A 14,248-nucleotide genomic window follows, 5' to 3' on the forward strand; every position below is an offset into this window, starting at 1 on the left:
CCTCTAGATTGGATCTTACTATTATAGCTGCTCACAGCATCCTCCTGCATGCTTAGAGTAATGCTTTGGGCAGAACACTGGTAAAACACTATTTATTTTTCACCTCCTTTCAGAGGACTTGGAGGTAAGTTGCATTGATTCATTCAAGTTTCTCTCTCCTGTCTGATAAAAGCTTGCATTCTGCTATGTCAGCATTTGTTATAGCCGATATTTAAGAATAAGATTTAGAAAATCTATCATGTCCTGGCCCATCATCAAACTAACTATGGCTTAACCTTGCAGCAAATCAACTTTTGTTTCAAGCTAGATATCTTTGATATCTAAAGTGCAAGACCAATAACAAATTGAGAGATCTACAGACACAAAGACAAAGCTCTTGTGTTTTTTTCATCTAAACACCTCGATTTATTTTATAAGTTTATTCATTTTCCTGTTATGTTTTATATAATATATGGACTTAACTACAAAATAAAATAAGTGATAAAATAACAAAAGGATAATATTTCCTCTTGTGCTTGTCTTTGTCTACAGAATTTCCTTCTTTTATATTTGCCCTCAACTCCTCACCCCCAAATGAATTTCAGCTCAGTCATTATCTGAAATAATGTTTCATCCATTGTTAGATCAGGAGCTCTAAATGGTCTACATAGTCCAGAATTCTTTTCCTCTGACTGTCCCCAAGGGACACATTGTGAGGCAGAGAGAGGGCGGGGACATAAAAGAGATAGGTAGTATAGTGAATGAAAAATAGCACATTACCTTGAAGACAGTAGGCTTGGGTACTAGTCCATACTCTGGCAGTAACTATGTGATTCTAAGTAGGTCACCTAACTACTCTGAAATCTATCATTTGTCAAATGAGATGTTTCTAAATCTTAACATTTCTTCTGTTCCTGTAGTTCTGTGAACCCCATTTCTGAAAATTCTCAAGAAGGTGATTTTATCTTTTCAGAGATGCCTGTTTTTATCAGTACCCATAAAGCTTTTTGTGTGGTTATATACTTCTTCCTCTTTTTCCCTTTAGATCACATTTTAACTACCCACCCAGAGGAGCTCTGGTCAATATTTCTTTTTATCCTGTTGACAACAACTCTTAATGGCTGGCCTCTCCTGTGTGCAATAAGTCAACATTCTTTTTTATTCTTTTTTTAATTAAAAAAAATTTTTTTTAAATTTTTTCATCAAGGCAACCCTTGGTTGACCTCATAGATTGCAAGGAACTTGTCAGCTTACAATCCCTTATTTTTTTTATTTTTTATGCCTACAGCACCTGGTCTTCCTAGGTGGTCTCCCATCCAAGTATTAACCAGGCCCTACCCTGGTTAGCTTCCAAGATCAGATGGGATTGGGCTTGTTCAGGGTAGCATGGCTGTAGACAACCAATATTCTTTTTTAAGAAGAATTTTCATACCTTCTACTTTACCTGGACAAAGCATATTGAGATCCTGACTCAACCCATAGAAGTGTTCCTGCCTTCAGAGTGAGTAGGCATAGGTAAGAGTATGGATAAAACTTTTGTAAACTGTACTGTTCTTGGCATAAATATGAATTATAGTTTATTTTTAAAAAAATATGTGAAGTAGTCACTAAATGAGTACTCTTTACTAAGGTTATCTATTGCCAAGATAATTATAGAAGCATTTTCTGGGGAAATTCACTTTAAGTTTTTGGAATGATTCAAAAAATGTCTGTAAAAAAATTCATTCATCGTCTTAATTTTTGTGGTTAGTGCTTTCAGTTTTTATAAATATTCTCATTTATCTGTTTTGGGGGAGCCCAAAGTAAATAGTTGGAACTTTACATTTGTTTTATCCTTATTTCTACCTATTATATAATACTTTAAGAATACATCAAGCACCTTGATTTGTTAAATAACTAGTGTTTATGGGGATTCCATTAAATTAATTTTAAGAAGCCTACTAGGTTCTTATGAAAACCCATAATGAGATGTTTCTTTGTTTTAATTGTTTATCCCTGAGTATGCTATATATCCATAAATAAAATGTCATAATAAGTAATAGCATGGTATATAGTAGGAAATGCACAGGTTTTTAGATAGAGGTCAATTCCATAACCTACCATACAGTCACCTTTCCAACAGGGCTGCTCATGGTGCACAACTCCAGGGGCCACCGTTCATATTTTTGGAGTTCCAAGGGTAACATTTTCATAGGATGCAATGTGAATAGTGCCCCTGTAATAGTGCAATGATGGCCTTGCTCTCTGAGCCTGAGTTTTCTCCTCTGTAAAATGGTGCCTGAGTCAAACAGCGTTCCTTAGAACTCCCTAAATGATTAAGATGAAAGGTCATTAAAGTGTTTTATCTCCCAAGCCATGGCAAAAAGGAGCTCATGGTTCTAGGCATAGCAAAGCTCTATTCTACATTGTCGCACTCCAGTTCAACCTGCATTGCTCTGCGACATAGAGTTTGCATGGATTATCTTAGCCTCCTCATTGGTCTTGCTTATGATTTACTTCCCCCAGTCCTTCCAGTACACTCTATTTAGATAGAGCCCAACTATCTAAATTTCACATCTGAGCATGTCATACCCAGCCAAGGTTTTGAGGCAGGCCGCTGCCAATGCACACTACTTGTGGTACATGATCAATGCAACAAAGACCCAAAAGATCTGGGTTAACATGCACTGGCCAATGGACAACATCCTTCTGAGCCCAGATCCCAACGTGTCCTTATTTCTCTCACAGCCCAGAGACTTGGTGAGGCCAGGGAGTTACTTTCAGTTGTTTTGCTGAGCCCCACAAAATACACAAGATATTTGGTAAAGAAGGCAGTCATCATTTCACTACTTTTGACAAAATTGTTTCAAAAACTATTTCAGATGCAATACCAGTGAATAAAGAGCTGTCACAACCAAAGCTAAAAAAAATGCCATTGTTTCAAGCTTCCATTCCTTTGCACATATTTTTATAATACAATATTAAGGTTTTTTATTTTTTAAAATACTTTTCCCATCTAGGTCATGAACACCTTGATGGCAGGTGGCATGTCAGACATCTTTTATCCCTATCATCTAGCATAGTGCCCAACATAATCTACTCATGATCATAATAGCTAACACTTATTGAATACTTACTATTGAAAAGAGTCATTTAACTCCCAAACAGTACAGTGGGGCAGATGTTATAATCCCACTTTTAGAGGAAAAACAAAAAATGGTTTAGGAAAGTTGCCCAAAGTCACACAAATGATTGGTAGGAGAACCAGGATTCTAATCTAGAGCTATCAAATTCCACAGTCTAAACTCTAAACATCACCCTATATCACTCAACAAATGTCTATTGAAATGAAAATTATGTTTTTGTGGCCTCTAGACAGATATCTTCATCAAGTATCATTCAATATTAGCCTGAAAGTCAAACCTATCTTAAGGATTATTCAGGAGGTAAGTTTGAAGGTTTTGTTTGTTTGTTTTGTTTTTTAAAGTAGGATTGGTAATTTTTGTATATATTCAGGAGTTGATTTATAAACAATTGGATATTTTGCATACCTGGGACAGGATCTTTGATAGCAGTATTTGGGCAAAAATTCTTAGGTTACGTATGTTGATCTTGACATTGGTGTTTCTTCTCATAATGTTTCCACCTTTTAGGCATACCTTGTCAAAGAAAAAAATACTCTATAAATTTGAACAAGGTAGTGATGAATTTATTCCTTGATTAATACTTAATCAAGGAGGCAAAATACTTGTTCACTGAAAAATACGAAACATTTGCTGGAAGAACATAAATAAATGAAATGACATCTCATGTTCATGGAATGGAAGACTTTTGTTAAGAGGTAAATACTATCCAAAATAATCTACAGATTCAATGCAATCCCTACCAAAACCCCCAAAAAGTATTTTGTAGAAATAGAAAAACTCATCCTAAACTGTACATGGAATTTTAAGGTTCCCCAAGTACTCAAAACAGTTGCAAAAGAACAACAAAGTTGGAGGACTAGCTTCCTGGTTTTAAATTTTACTACAAAGCTACAGTAAGCAAAACGTGGCATAAAGACAGATATACAGACTAATGGAATAGAATAGAGATCTCAGAAACAGACCCTTACATGTATGGTCAAATGATTTTCAACAAGGGTGCCAAGACCATTCAATGGGGGAAAGGACGGTATTTTCAACAAATGGTACTGGAAAAACTATATCCACATGTAAAGGAATGAAGTTAGACCATTACCTTACACCACAAACAAAAATTAAAATGGATCAAAGGCCTAAATGAAAGACTAAAACTTTAAAATTCTTAGAAGGAAGCTTTATGACATTGAATTTGGCAATGATTGCTTGGATATGACACCGAAAGCTAAGGCAACAAAAGAAAAAATAGAACTATGTCAAAAAAAATTGGACTACATCAAAATTAAAAACGTGCAGCAAAGGACACTATTAAGAGAAAAAAATGCAACCCACCAAATGGGAGAAAATATTTGCAAATTATATATCTAATAAAGGATTAATATCCACAATATATAAATAACTGCAACTCAATAACAAAACAACCTAATTCAAAAACGAGCAAAAGACTTAATAGACATTTCTCCAAAGAAGATATACAAATAGCTAATAAGCACACGAAAAGATGTTCAATTGCCACAAATGGAAATGCAAACCAAAACTGCAATAAGCTACCATTCCACACCAATTAAGATAGTTTTTAAAAAAAAGTGTTGGCAAGGATGTGGAGAAATTGGAACCCTTGTGCATTGTTGGTGGGAATATAAAATGGTGCAGCCACTGAGAAAGTCAGTATAATGCTTCTTCAAAAAATTAAACAGAAATATCTGATCCAGAAATTCCACCTCTAGCTGTATATCCCAAAGCATATATATACTAAAAGCAGAGACTCGAGCATATTTGTACACCCATGTCCATAGCAGCATTATTCACAATAGCCAAGAAGTAGAAACAACTCAAATGTCTATCAACAGATGAAGGAATCAATAAAATGTTGTATATACATACATTGGGATATTATTCAGCCTTAAAAAGGAAAAGTATTCTGATACTTGCTAAAACAAAGATGAACCCTGAAAACATGCTTAGTGAAATAAGCCAGACACAAAAGTACAAATATTGTATGATTCCACTTATATGAGGTATCTTAGAATAGTCAAATTCATAGAGACAGAAAAATGATTACTAAAGGCAAGAAGGAGAGAGAAATAGTTATTATTTAGTGGGTACAGAGCTTCAGTTCGACATGATGATAAAGTTCTGGAGATGGTTAGTGGTGGTTGTACAACATGAATGTATTTAATGCTACTAAACTGGGTACTCAATGGTTAAAATGATAAATTTTATATTATGTATATTTTATCACAATAAAAAGAAAAAACTGTCAGCATGCCTCTTAGTACCCCATATTTAAGAGATCAGCCAACAGTATGTAAGTGTACCCCATCACACTATGGACACAGTTGACCCCAGCATCAAGTTTTATGCCCAAGGCCGTGGTATTGAGAGCCCTTGGATAGATGCTCTGAGGGGTCAGAGATGGATAGGAGGCAATCTCTGCCTCCCTGTTACTTAGTAAAGTTAGAAAACAGTAAATATAAAAAATAAAAGATCATACCATGGGCCAGGTAAGTGCTATGGACTCTGTTTAAGTGTTACACAAGAAGAAGATATTCATTCCATCTTTATGTTTTCTACATAAGGTTGTTACCACAGTGTATTAAGCCCAGCTCACACCTCCTCTAAAATTGTTTTACATCCACAGATCCAGCTCAAGAACAGACAACCATGTTTTCAAGGTGACTCTACCGCAGTCACAGGTGGTCAGACCAAGGATAGAACACTGATCCAAGATCTACTCCATAGCTGGGCCAATCCATTAATTTCTGAGAATTTTCTACTAAAAATAAAAAAGACAGAGTCAGATGATAATGGACCCTTGAATTTAAAGGCCAAGTAGGATGGGGCTACAGCACTAATATTGGGTCATGTGCAAGCCCTGGAAGCTGGTAAGAATGAAGTGGAGTGGAAATGGTAGGCTATACAACCTTAGAGAGAGAAGAGCCTAATAAAATGGTCTTGAAATTCCTGTCTCCATGATACGTAGCTGTCCTTTTTCTGTGCCTTGGTTGCTAACTTACCAGTGAGATGTTTGTGTTCTTAAAACGCCTCCCTCTGCCACCATTAATTTTTGTTTAAGCTAGCTTGAGTTCCTTGCAACTAAATGATCCCAGAGAGAGAACATTTGAATTTTCTCTACAAGAATCTCCTGATCATAGATGAAACGATTGCTCTGAAGAACTCACTGTCACTGAACAGCTACAAATGGGATTTTAATGTTAGATGAAAGAGTTGGAATAGAGTAAGGTATTTTTGGACTACTATGGATCATGGCAGTAGCATGAGGTAGGATGGTATATTGGTAAAAGAGAATCTGAGGTGCTAGTAGTGGCCTTACATTCAAATCTTACCTCCTCCACTCCACGACTTAGATGATTTATTTAACTTCCTAAACCTCAATTTTTCTATGTGGAGAGTGAGAGATAATAATACTTTGCAGAATTGTTGGGGAAAATAAATGTATATGAATTGTGTGGCACATAGTAGGCACTCAGTAAATGAAATTTTATTATTAAAGCATGACTTATATGGCTTATTCAAATCATGATGGTCTTGGCCCAATTTGTAGTATATTTTAGTTAATAGAGTTGTTCGCAAGTTTTTCTCCATCTGGCTTCTCTTTGTTACTACTTGAATCCTAGCAAATACTGGCGGCAAATGGATGAATCAAAGAGCATACTAATAGGGTAAGATTAGACTTTGAGCTACTTAAGCACAGGTAATAGGTTTTATTACATCTTTGTGTCTTCAGTGTCCAAGACAGGGCCTGGCATTTGGTACCACATATTAGATAAACCTGAATCAATTAAATTTAGAAATACATGAATGACCAAATATACTTGAGATAAGTAGTGGCCAGAGGTTTCACATAGTGTTGTTCCCTACCCCAGATAGTTCAAGCATCATGGGATCTGTCAACTCATATAGCCCAAGCAGAAGCATTGCTCATACCTCAGCCTTGATATTTCAGACTCCTTTTTGGCTCTGGGTCCCAATCAAAGGTACCAACCTGTATCTGCTGATATATGGGTCACAGCAGTATTTCAAAACCCAGAGGCCTACCAAATATATGTCTTGGTGGCAAGAAGTGTAATGTGCAATCGCCTGTTCTTCGGAGGAAATGTCCTGGAATGCTCCAGATCATTGAACCCCTAAAAACTTCATTGATGTGTTAGGCTTCTGAATCTTGGTATAGTTTCTCCCCCACATTCTGGAGTTCATATACCTTACCAAGGCATCCAGAGTACTTGCCACTTACTTCCTAACACATCTGATTAATGTGATAGTACTGATATACTGGACCAATATGATGTTCTGCAAAATATTCAAACAGTTCCTATCCTTTTGGACTATATTAGGACATACAGTATGTAAATTAACATGACAGTGGGGCAAGACTATGAATGTATACTGTTGCCCATCTTTGTGATTCTCTTTTCAGATGGGTATAGAAAAGAACACATTTGCCAGATCAATGGCTACACATCACATGCCAGAGGCTCTGTTAATCTCCTCTAGAAAGATGTATCAGACATAGCAGGTATAGTTGGAGCCACTGCTTGATTAAATTTGTATTAGTCTACTTGTCATCTGATATGATCTATCACTTTTTGCAGAGGCTAGACTGGTGAATTATGAATTATGGAAATATGACAAGGACCATCGCTCTGCATTCTCTAAAGTTTTGAGGGACGCACTAAACTCTGCTGTTCCCCTAAAATGTGATAGGTTTTTGATTTATTATCTTGGCCACAAAGTTTCAGGGACTTCCATTTGGCCTTTATTACTACTAGTAGTAGCTCTTATTCTATAGGTCAAGAAACTAATGTGAGGGTTCTGTTATTTCTATGTATGCCCATTCCAATAATACATTCAGAAACAGGGGAAACAGGTGTATCCAACAACTCTAGAAAGATCTGGGTATTTTCCTTACTCCAGTGTAGAGTTATCTGAATAAATAGCTATATATCTCCTTTGAGGAAGGACTGAAGGAATCACTACAATATTCACTTGCTGTGGTTTTGCAGGATTGTTTCTCCAGGGAACTCGGTCTCCTTCAGTTGACAGCCGGGTCTGACAACAGCAAAGATTTGACTTTGCAGTAGTAGGCAGCTGATCTCAGCCTTCTCCTCACCTATTGTTATTTTTTAAATTTTAAATTGTGATAAAAAAAATCTTATCATCGTAACCATTTTTAAGTGTACAGTTCAGTAGTGTTAAGTATATTCACTGTTGTACAACAGATCTCCAGAGCATTTTCATCTTGCAAAACTGAAACTCTCTATCTATTCAATTACGCCCTCTTTCCCCTCCCTCCAGCCCCCAGCAACCACTATTCTACTCTCTATTTCTATGAATTTGACTACATTAGATGCCTCATATAAGTAGAATCACATAGTATTTGTCTTTTTGTCTGCTCATCCATTTTTGATATCTTTTAGTTATATATAACAGGTAGTTCATCTATCTTGGCTCTAAGAACTCCATGTCCCAAAATCCCTGTCAGCCAGACCCTTCTGGCTACCATTTCGACAGTAAGTCCACCCTTCTTCTAATGGTTAAGTACTGCCCCTCAGTCTCTGCGAGTCTGCAATCTTATCTCCATTGCTACTCAGGAGCCCATCTCCTACCATCAGTCTTGACCTAAAGATAACAATGGCTGTAAGACTCTCGGTGATGCTGGTACTTTCCCTAACTAGTGTATTGCTGGTTGCCTCAGTAAATGGAGTGTTCTCCAGGCCCTTCCAAGAAGCATAATCAACTGGTGGATTTTTCAGTCTTAGATAATAGACTCGTTATAGCAGGCCTACTTCTCTGAGCCTTTTGATTCCTTTCACCACTGTTTGCCACAACAGTTCTGGCATCTCTACATACTTTATTTAATGTGGATGTGGGCTATCACTTCTTTCAAGCTTCAAAGAGCTGTCCTAGCAGTGTATAGAACCATCTATTGGGGCCCTTGCAGAGTACTGACTTCTGTGTCATGGCAAAGTGGCCTGATATTGATGAACTCTCTCTTATCCAGCTTTAAATTCTACCCCCATTTGTCCAGCCCTCAGGCATACTTTCCTGGTACTTGCCATTACATATAAGTCAGGTTGTATAGCTACTTTGGGATATAATCTTGCCTAGTTGGGCTACTGGATCCTAGTGATGGGTCTGATAGCCAGAATGAGAGTTGAGGAGAGACCCTGAGGAGGACTTGCATTGTCTTATAAGGTTCCTACAAAAGGGGAGGGATGGGCCTTTATCTTCTTACCTGGGACAGTGGGTCACTTCTATAGACCCAGAGGATTCAGAGGAATCTTGGGATTCAAGTTTCTCAAATGCATCCACCTAGATATCTTCACCCCAAATCTCAGGGTCCCACTTCTCCCCTATCAAGACTCAACATTTATGGGGAGATTCTCACACACTGAGAATTCAGTCTTTTCTAAAACTTGCCCATTCTTACAATTCTGCCTGATAATTAACTAAATCTGACCACTGGCTGCAAGAGATGAAGGTCTCTAAATGCTAACAGTGAGGTCCTTTGCTTTAAATTGTCAATTAATAGATCTGAGCCCATCATTTTCTTTCATCAGTTCATCAATGGCTCTTAGCAATAGTCACCCACTTCCACAGTCCTTATGGTTGCTATTTCCCATATCTTTCAAATATCTGAGACATTGCACCAGTTGGACTGAGCATCCTCTCCTTCCACCTGTATCCCACCCCACTTCACTGCAGGTGAAATTCTCTGCAACTACATCTACAGTATGCCAGGGAATCTCATACTTCATCTACCATATTGTCATCCTGTCCTTGTGTGCTCTAATTCCAGAATCCTATCCTTAGGGTATGCTTTCTAGGAAAAATCTCAGGTTTGGTTCCCTAGAAGCAGAGCCTGAGATAGAGATTCTGGTTCAAGTGAATTATTGAGGGATTTGCTCTTAGGAAATGATGAGAGAAGCAGCACAGGACAGGAGAAGAAAACTAAGGAAGAATGTAAATTCGAAAACCAGCTTTAGTCTAATTTCACAAGGAAACTGAAACAAGAACTGTATCCCAAAATTAGTCTATTGAGATAAGGGACTATGCCAGACAGTCACTGACAGTTCTCCCTTGCTCCAAAGAGAGGTAGCTCCTTTTTCGTTGAAGGCAAATTTCTAAGAAAGGGACAACTGTGAGTTGTTATCAGCCAAATGTTGGCAAAAGTTGGAGGATGACTGCATTGACTAGTAAAAAGGATTTGGATGTGATACCAACAGCATCCCTCATAAAAATACATATTTTCTTAAGCTATGGAGACCTGCATACATGTAGCAGACATATTATCTTCAAATAATAATACATGTTTACAATCCCTTGTACGCAAATCCAAAACCCTAACTAAATTCAAAATGGTTTGGGGAAAAAAGTATATTTTAAATAAATTTGGTACAAATGCTGCAGAAATATAAAAGTGTTGGATTATAGGGTAGCGTTTCAGCTGGGGGTGTTACTTATAAGACCTATTTCCTATATTACATTTTTTAAATAAAAAAAAATCCTAATTCTGAAGCCAGCCTGGCCCCAAGCATTTTAGATGTGAAATTATGCACTTATAAACACTGTATATGTCAAAAGCAAGCCTGAACAACCCTGAAATAGGCACTTGCTTTTTCTATTTTTCAGGTGAGGGACCAGAAGCACAGAAAAGTTAAATAAGTTACTCAAGGTCACAAGCTAGTGAATGGAAAAGTCAGATGTGTGAGACTTCAAAGCCTTCTCTTTCCCATTACACCATGCTGTGTCTGCTAGTGAAATTACTTCTAGTTTATGTAATTATATTATCTGTCAGTAATTTGTGATGTTTTGCAAAGAGCACTGTGACTTCTAGGAGCTCTACTACTGAACATATTTGAAAATCTCTAGATTTGATTACTTTAATGTTCTTTTCTATTACCTGGGATTCTGCATGATTCCGTAAATTCTAAGCACACTGCCACTGGTACATTACTACCAGTTATTAAACACTTATGGAGGGCTGTGCTTTAGCTTTGCACAAAAATGACAGCTTTCTTCTACTTAGTAGCATTTATTCCCCTCCAAGAGTAATTTGCATGGGATCGAAAAAGGCTACTTATAAGAACACCATGGCTAAATAAAAAGAAAATGGGTTTGAGTTAGACATAAATTCAAATCTAGTTTTTGCTGCTTTATTCATTAAATAATATACAAAGAGACTATGTGAGATATAGGGAGAAAGTTGGTCCTTTGATGTCAGACTTCTATTTTGACTGACAGGCTTCTGTTATGTCTGAATACTATATGTTGGATTTTAATACATGTCTTCTTAATTTTTGTAAAATGTGTACCAATAAAAAAATTTCCTTCCTGTAGATAAAAAAAAAAAAAAAGATTTTGAAAGTGTGACTTTTTCCTTTTATAAAATGAATGTAAGAACATTCATATCTTGTGTATTCTTTGTGGAATGACTGACCACCGAAGTCCGATTATCTTGACTATGACCGAATCCAGGGAGCCAGAATCTAGGCCACTGATAAACTGCCAATGCTCATGTTATCTAATTAGACCTCACAGTGGTGTTGGGGTATCTTTCCCATCCCCCAGCTCCTGGAGCAAAGGGGACAGCAAATTGGACATTGAGATGTTGTGTTGCATGTTTTCCTCAATAATGCTCTCTGCTATCTGCCAGAGGCACTGGTTGCCTGCACCAGGGGCCACCTATCCTTGACATTCATAAAATATACAAGAGAACTCTATCTTGCCACTTACATTATTTTGCCTTTTATCTGCCTTTTCTTCCTTCCCTCAGGGGCTTGAGGGATTTTGTGGGGCTGTGGCAATAAAGCAGAACAATGAAGCTCATTTGGCCATTGGTTTGAGAGTCATTTCCTTAACCTTATTTCCTGGGCCTAATAAAATAGAACTAAAACTGAAAGCATAAAATGTGAAGTTTTCCACATCATCCACTCATGACCTCTAATTTACTAAACTACAGAGGCACTTTTTATGTCACTGTGTCCTGGCTCAGTGAATTAGAAGAACTTAATTTTTGCTTATTTTAACTCTCAAGTTTGTATATACTGATCTCCAGGCACTTTAAAAATCCTGTTTTGGAAACAAAATGGGAGGTGGCACTGATATCCCAACTGCACACACATTCTCATCCACATTAACTCCTGCTTTTCTCCCTACTTCTAGATAGGAGGACACTTTGAGAGTCAAGAATTCTCCTCTGGATGGCCATGTCAGTTCAAGTTCTCCAGAAAGCAGACACTAAGAGATAAAATGCAAGTCTGACTCTAAGTGAAAAAGAGAGAGAGAAAGGTTAGGTGGAAGCACTCTAGGCTGCCTTGCAGTCTGCGGAAGGTTTGGCAAAGGCATCAGTGTATGCCCAAGCCAAAGCCAACCATCAGAGGAGTCCCATGTCTCCAAAAAACAGGTCTGCCTTAGTATTCCTGCCACACTCAGTAACTAATGGGGCTAGCCCATAGGAGGAATGGCCTCAACACAAATGCATTGATGGATTTCACAGTTCAACGGCTAGAGCTTTGGTCAAATACCCTCTCTATAGTTGGAGGTCTGCAAGTCACATTTTCATGGCCATCACAAGGAGATAATCACTAAAATGTTTTATAATGCCATGTATGGGAAGCATCTGCTTTACTTTTTATTTTTATTTTTTAAAATTTTTTAGAAACTTTATTTTCCGTCAGCCTTATTTCCATTTTGTTTATGAGTTTGTGGAAGACCAGCTTAAGACCACTCAGTGGTTGTTCCTACCCATTCAGTGGCCTGAGCAGTGGGGGTTGCAGACCAGTCTTCAGTGGCAGGCTGAGCGCTCCAGTCTTCAGTAGGAAATTGCTGAATAGGCACAGAGAGCACTTGCAAATCTTCGGACCAGTCTGCGACTTCAGGTTGAGTGGCAATGAACTCAGGAGCTGGAGCGGTCCATCTACCCTGAAATTCCTCCTTGGTCACAGCCTTTTCAGCAGCGGCCTGCTCTTCCTTTTCAATCTCTTCCAGATCTCTGTAGAAATAGAGATTGGGCATGACTTCCCACGAGTGTTCACAGGAGATGGTACCACGCAGGCGCAGGACCTCCCAAGCCAGTATTCACCACATCAGCCCCACCGAGTGGGCTCCCTTGTTGTTGCAATGTCCACGTAAAGCAGAGGAGAGTCTGTGTTACACAGGGCAATGGTGGGCAGGTTAACATAAGACACTTCTGTGAGAGGCCGATGGTTGGCCCTGGGATTGGTGACTACCAGAAGTCTCGGCTCCTGGGAAGGCTCCCTGGATCTGGTTAGTGAAGGTCCCAGGAGTGAAGCGGCCAGCAATAGGAGTGGCTCCAGTGGCAGCAGCAAACTTCAGCACAGTTCGCTGGCAAGTATTCTTGGATGATATGACACTGACATCAGCTGGGTTTTCAATGGCAACAATGGCACAAGCTGCCAGCAGAAGCTTCTCCCAAGTTCTCTTCAAATTTATGATGTAGATACAATCACTTTTCCTTTTGTAGATGGACTATTCCATTTGGAAGTCAAGGTTGGTGTCACTTAAGTGGGTTCCTGCTGCAAGGAATTTGAGGACATCCTCCTCCTTCATTTGCAAGATATCAAGGGCTCCGGACATTGAGACAGTTTCCCTTTAAGTCACATGGGAACCAAGAACGACACTTCATGGACCCTTTTCTGAGAAGTGTGGAAAAGCTGCTTTACTTTTTAAAAATCGTCATCCAAAATGAGATCAGATAGCTTTATAATCCATCATTCTATTTAATTTCAACAACAACGACTCTGAGATAGGTGCTGTTGTTATTTCTGTTTTATCAATGAGGAAAACATGAATCAGAAAGGTTAAGTAACTTGCCTAAGATCACACAGTTGACCATGCAGGTGTCCTGGCTAGAATTTAAACACAATAGGCTTATCTAACTCCAAAGCCAGTGTGACAGGCATTGTGTTTAGGCCCTGAGTCAGTGAATAAGATAAATAGTCCCACCTGCAGTAATCCTCTCAGCAATCATGTTCCTCCTCTGCCCCTCAGCCTTGACAGCTACTATATACTGATTGCTTCTCTGGGCTAGTCACTACGCTAAGTGCCTTACAGACATTGTCTCACTTAGTCCTCAACAGCCTCCCTGTTGAATGAGTATTACTAGC

The 14,248-nt window shown here is 38.3% G+C and overlaps 1 long non-coding RNA gene, 1 other non-coding gene and 1 pseudogene across 3 annotated transcripts; 1 reads left to right on the forward strand and 2 right to left on the reverse strand.

The window, feature by feature from the left end:
• Positions 1 to 1,258: 1,258 nt before the first annotated feature.
• On the reverse strand, positions 1,259 to 1,377 carry LOC112486019. Its single transcript, XR_003048601.1, has one exon. It is a non-coding gene; the product is annotated as a 5S ribosomal RNA (ribosomal RNA).
• On the forward strand, positions 1,277 to 6,069 carry LOC112485782. 2 transcript variants are annotated; one of them, XR_003048562.1, is made up of 3 exons: positions 1,277 to 3,404; positions 3,612 to 3,799; positions 5,740 to 6,069. It is a non-coding gene; the product is annotated as an uncharacterized LOC112485782 (long non-coding RNA). The 2 variants fall into 2 exon arrangements; XR_003048561.1 differs by having other exon boundaries at positions 3,612 to 6,069.
• Positions 6,070 to 12,801: 6,732 nt separating this feature from the next.
• Positions 12,802 to 13,733, reverse strand: LOC102881832 (annotated as a pseudogene).
• Positions 13,734 to 14,248: the final 515 nt, after the last annotated feature.

Source organism: Pteropus alecto, unplaced genomic scaffold, assembly GCF_000325575.1.
Source record: "Pteropus alecto unplaced genomic scaffold, ASM32557v1 scaffold25, whole genome shotgun sequence".
Classification (NCBI taxonomy): domain Eukaryota; kingdom Metazoa; phylum Chordata; class Mammalia; order Chiroptera; family Pteropodidae; genus Pteropus; species Pteropus alecto.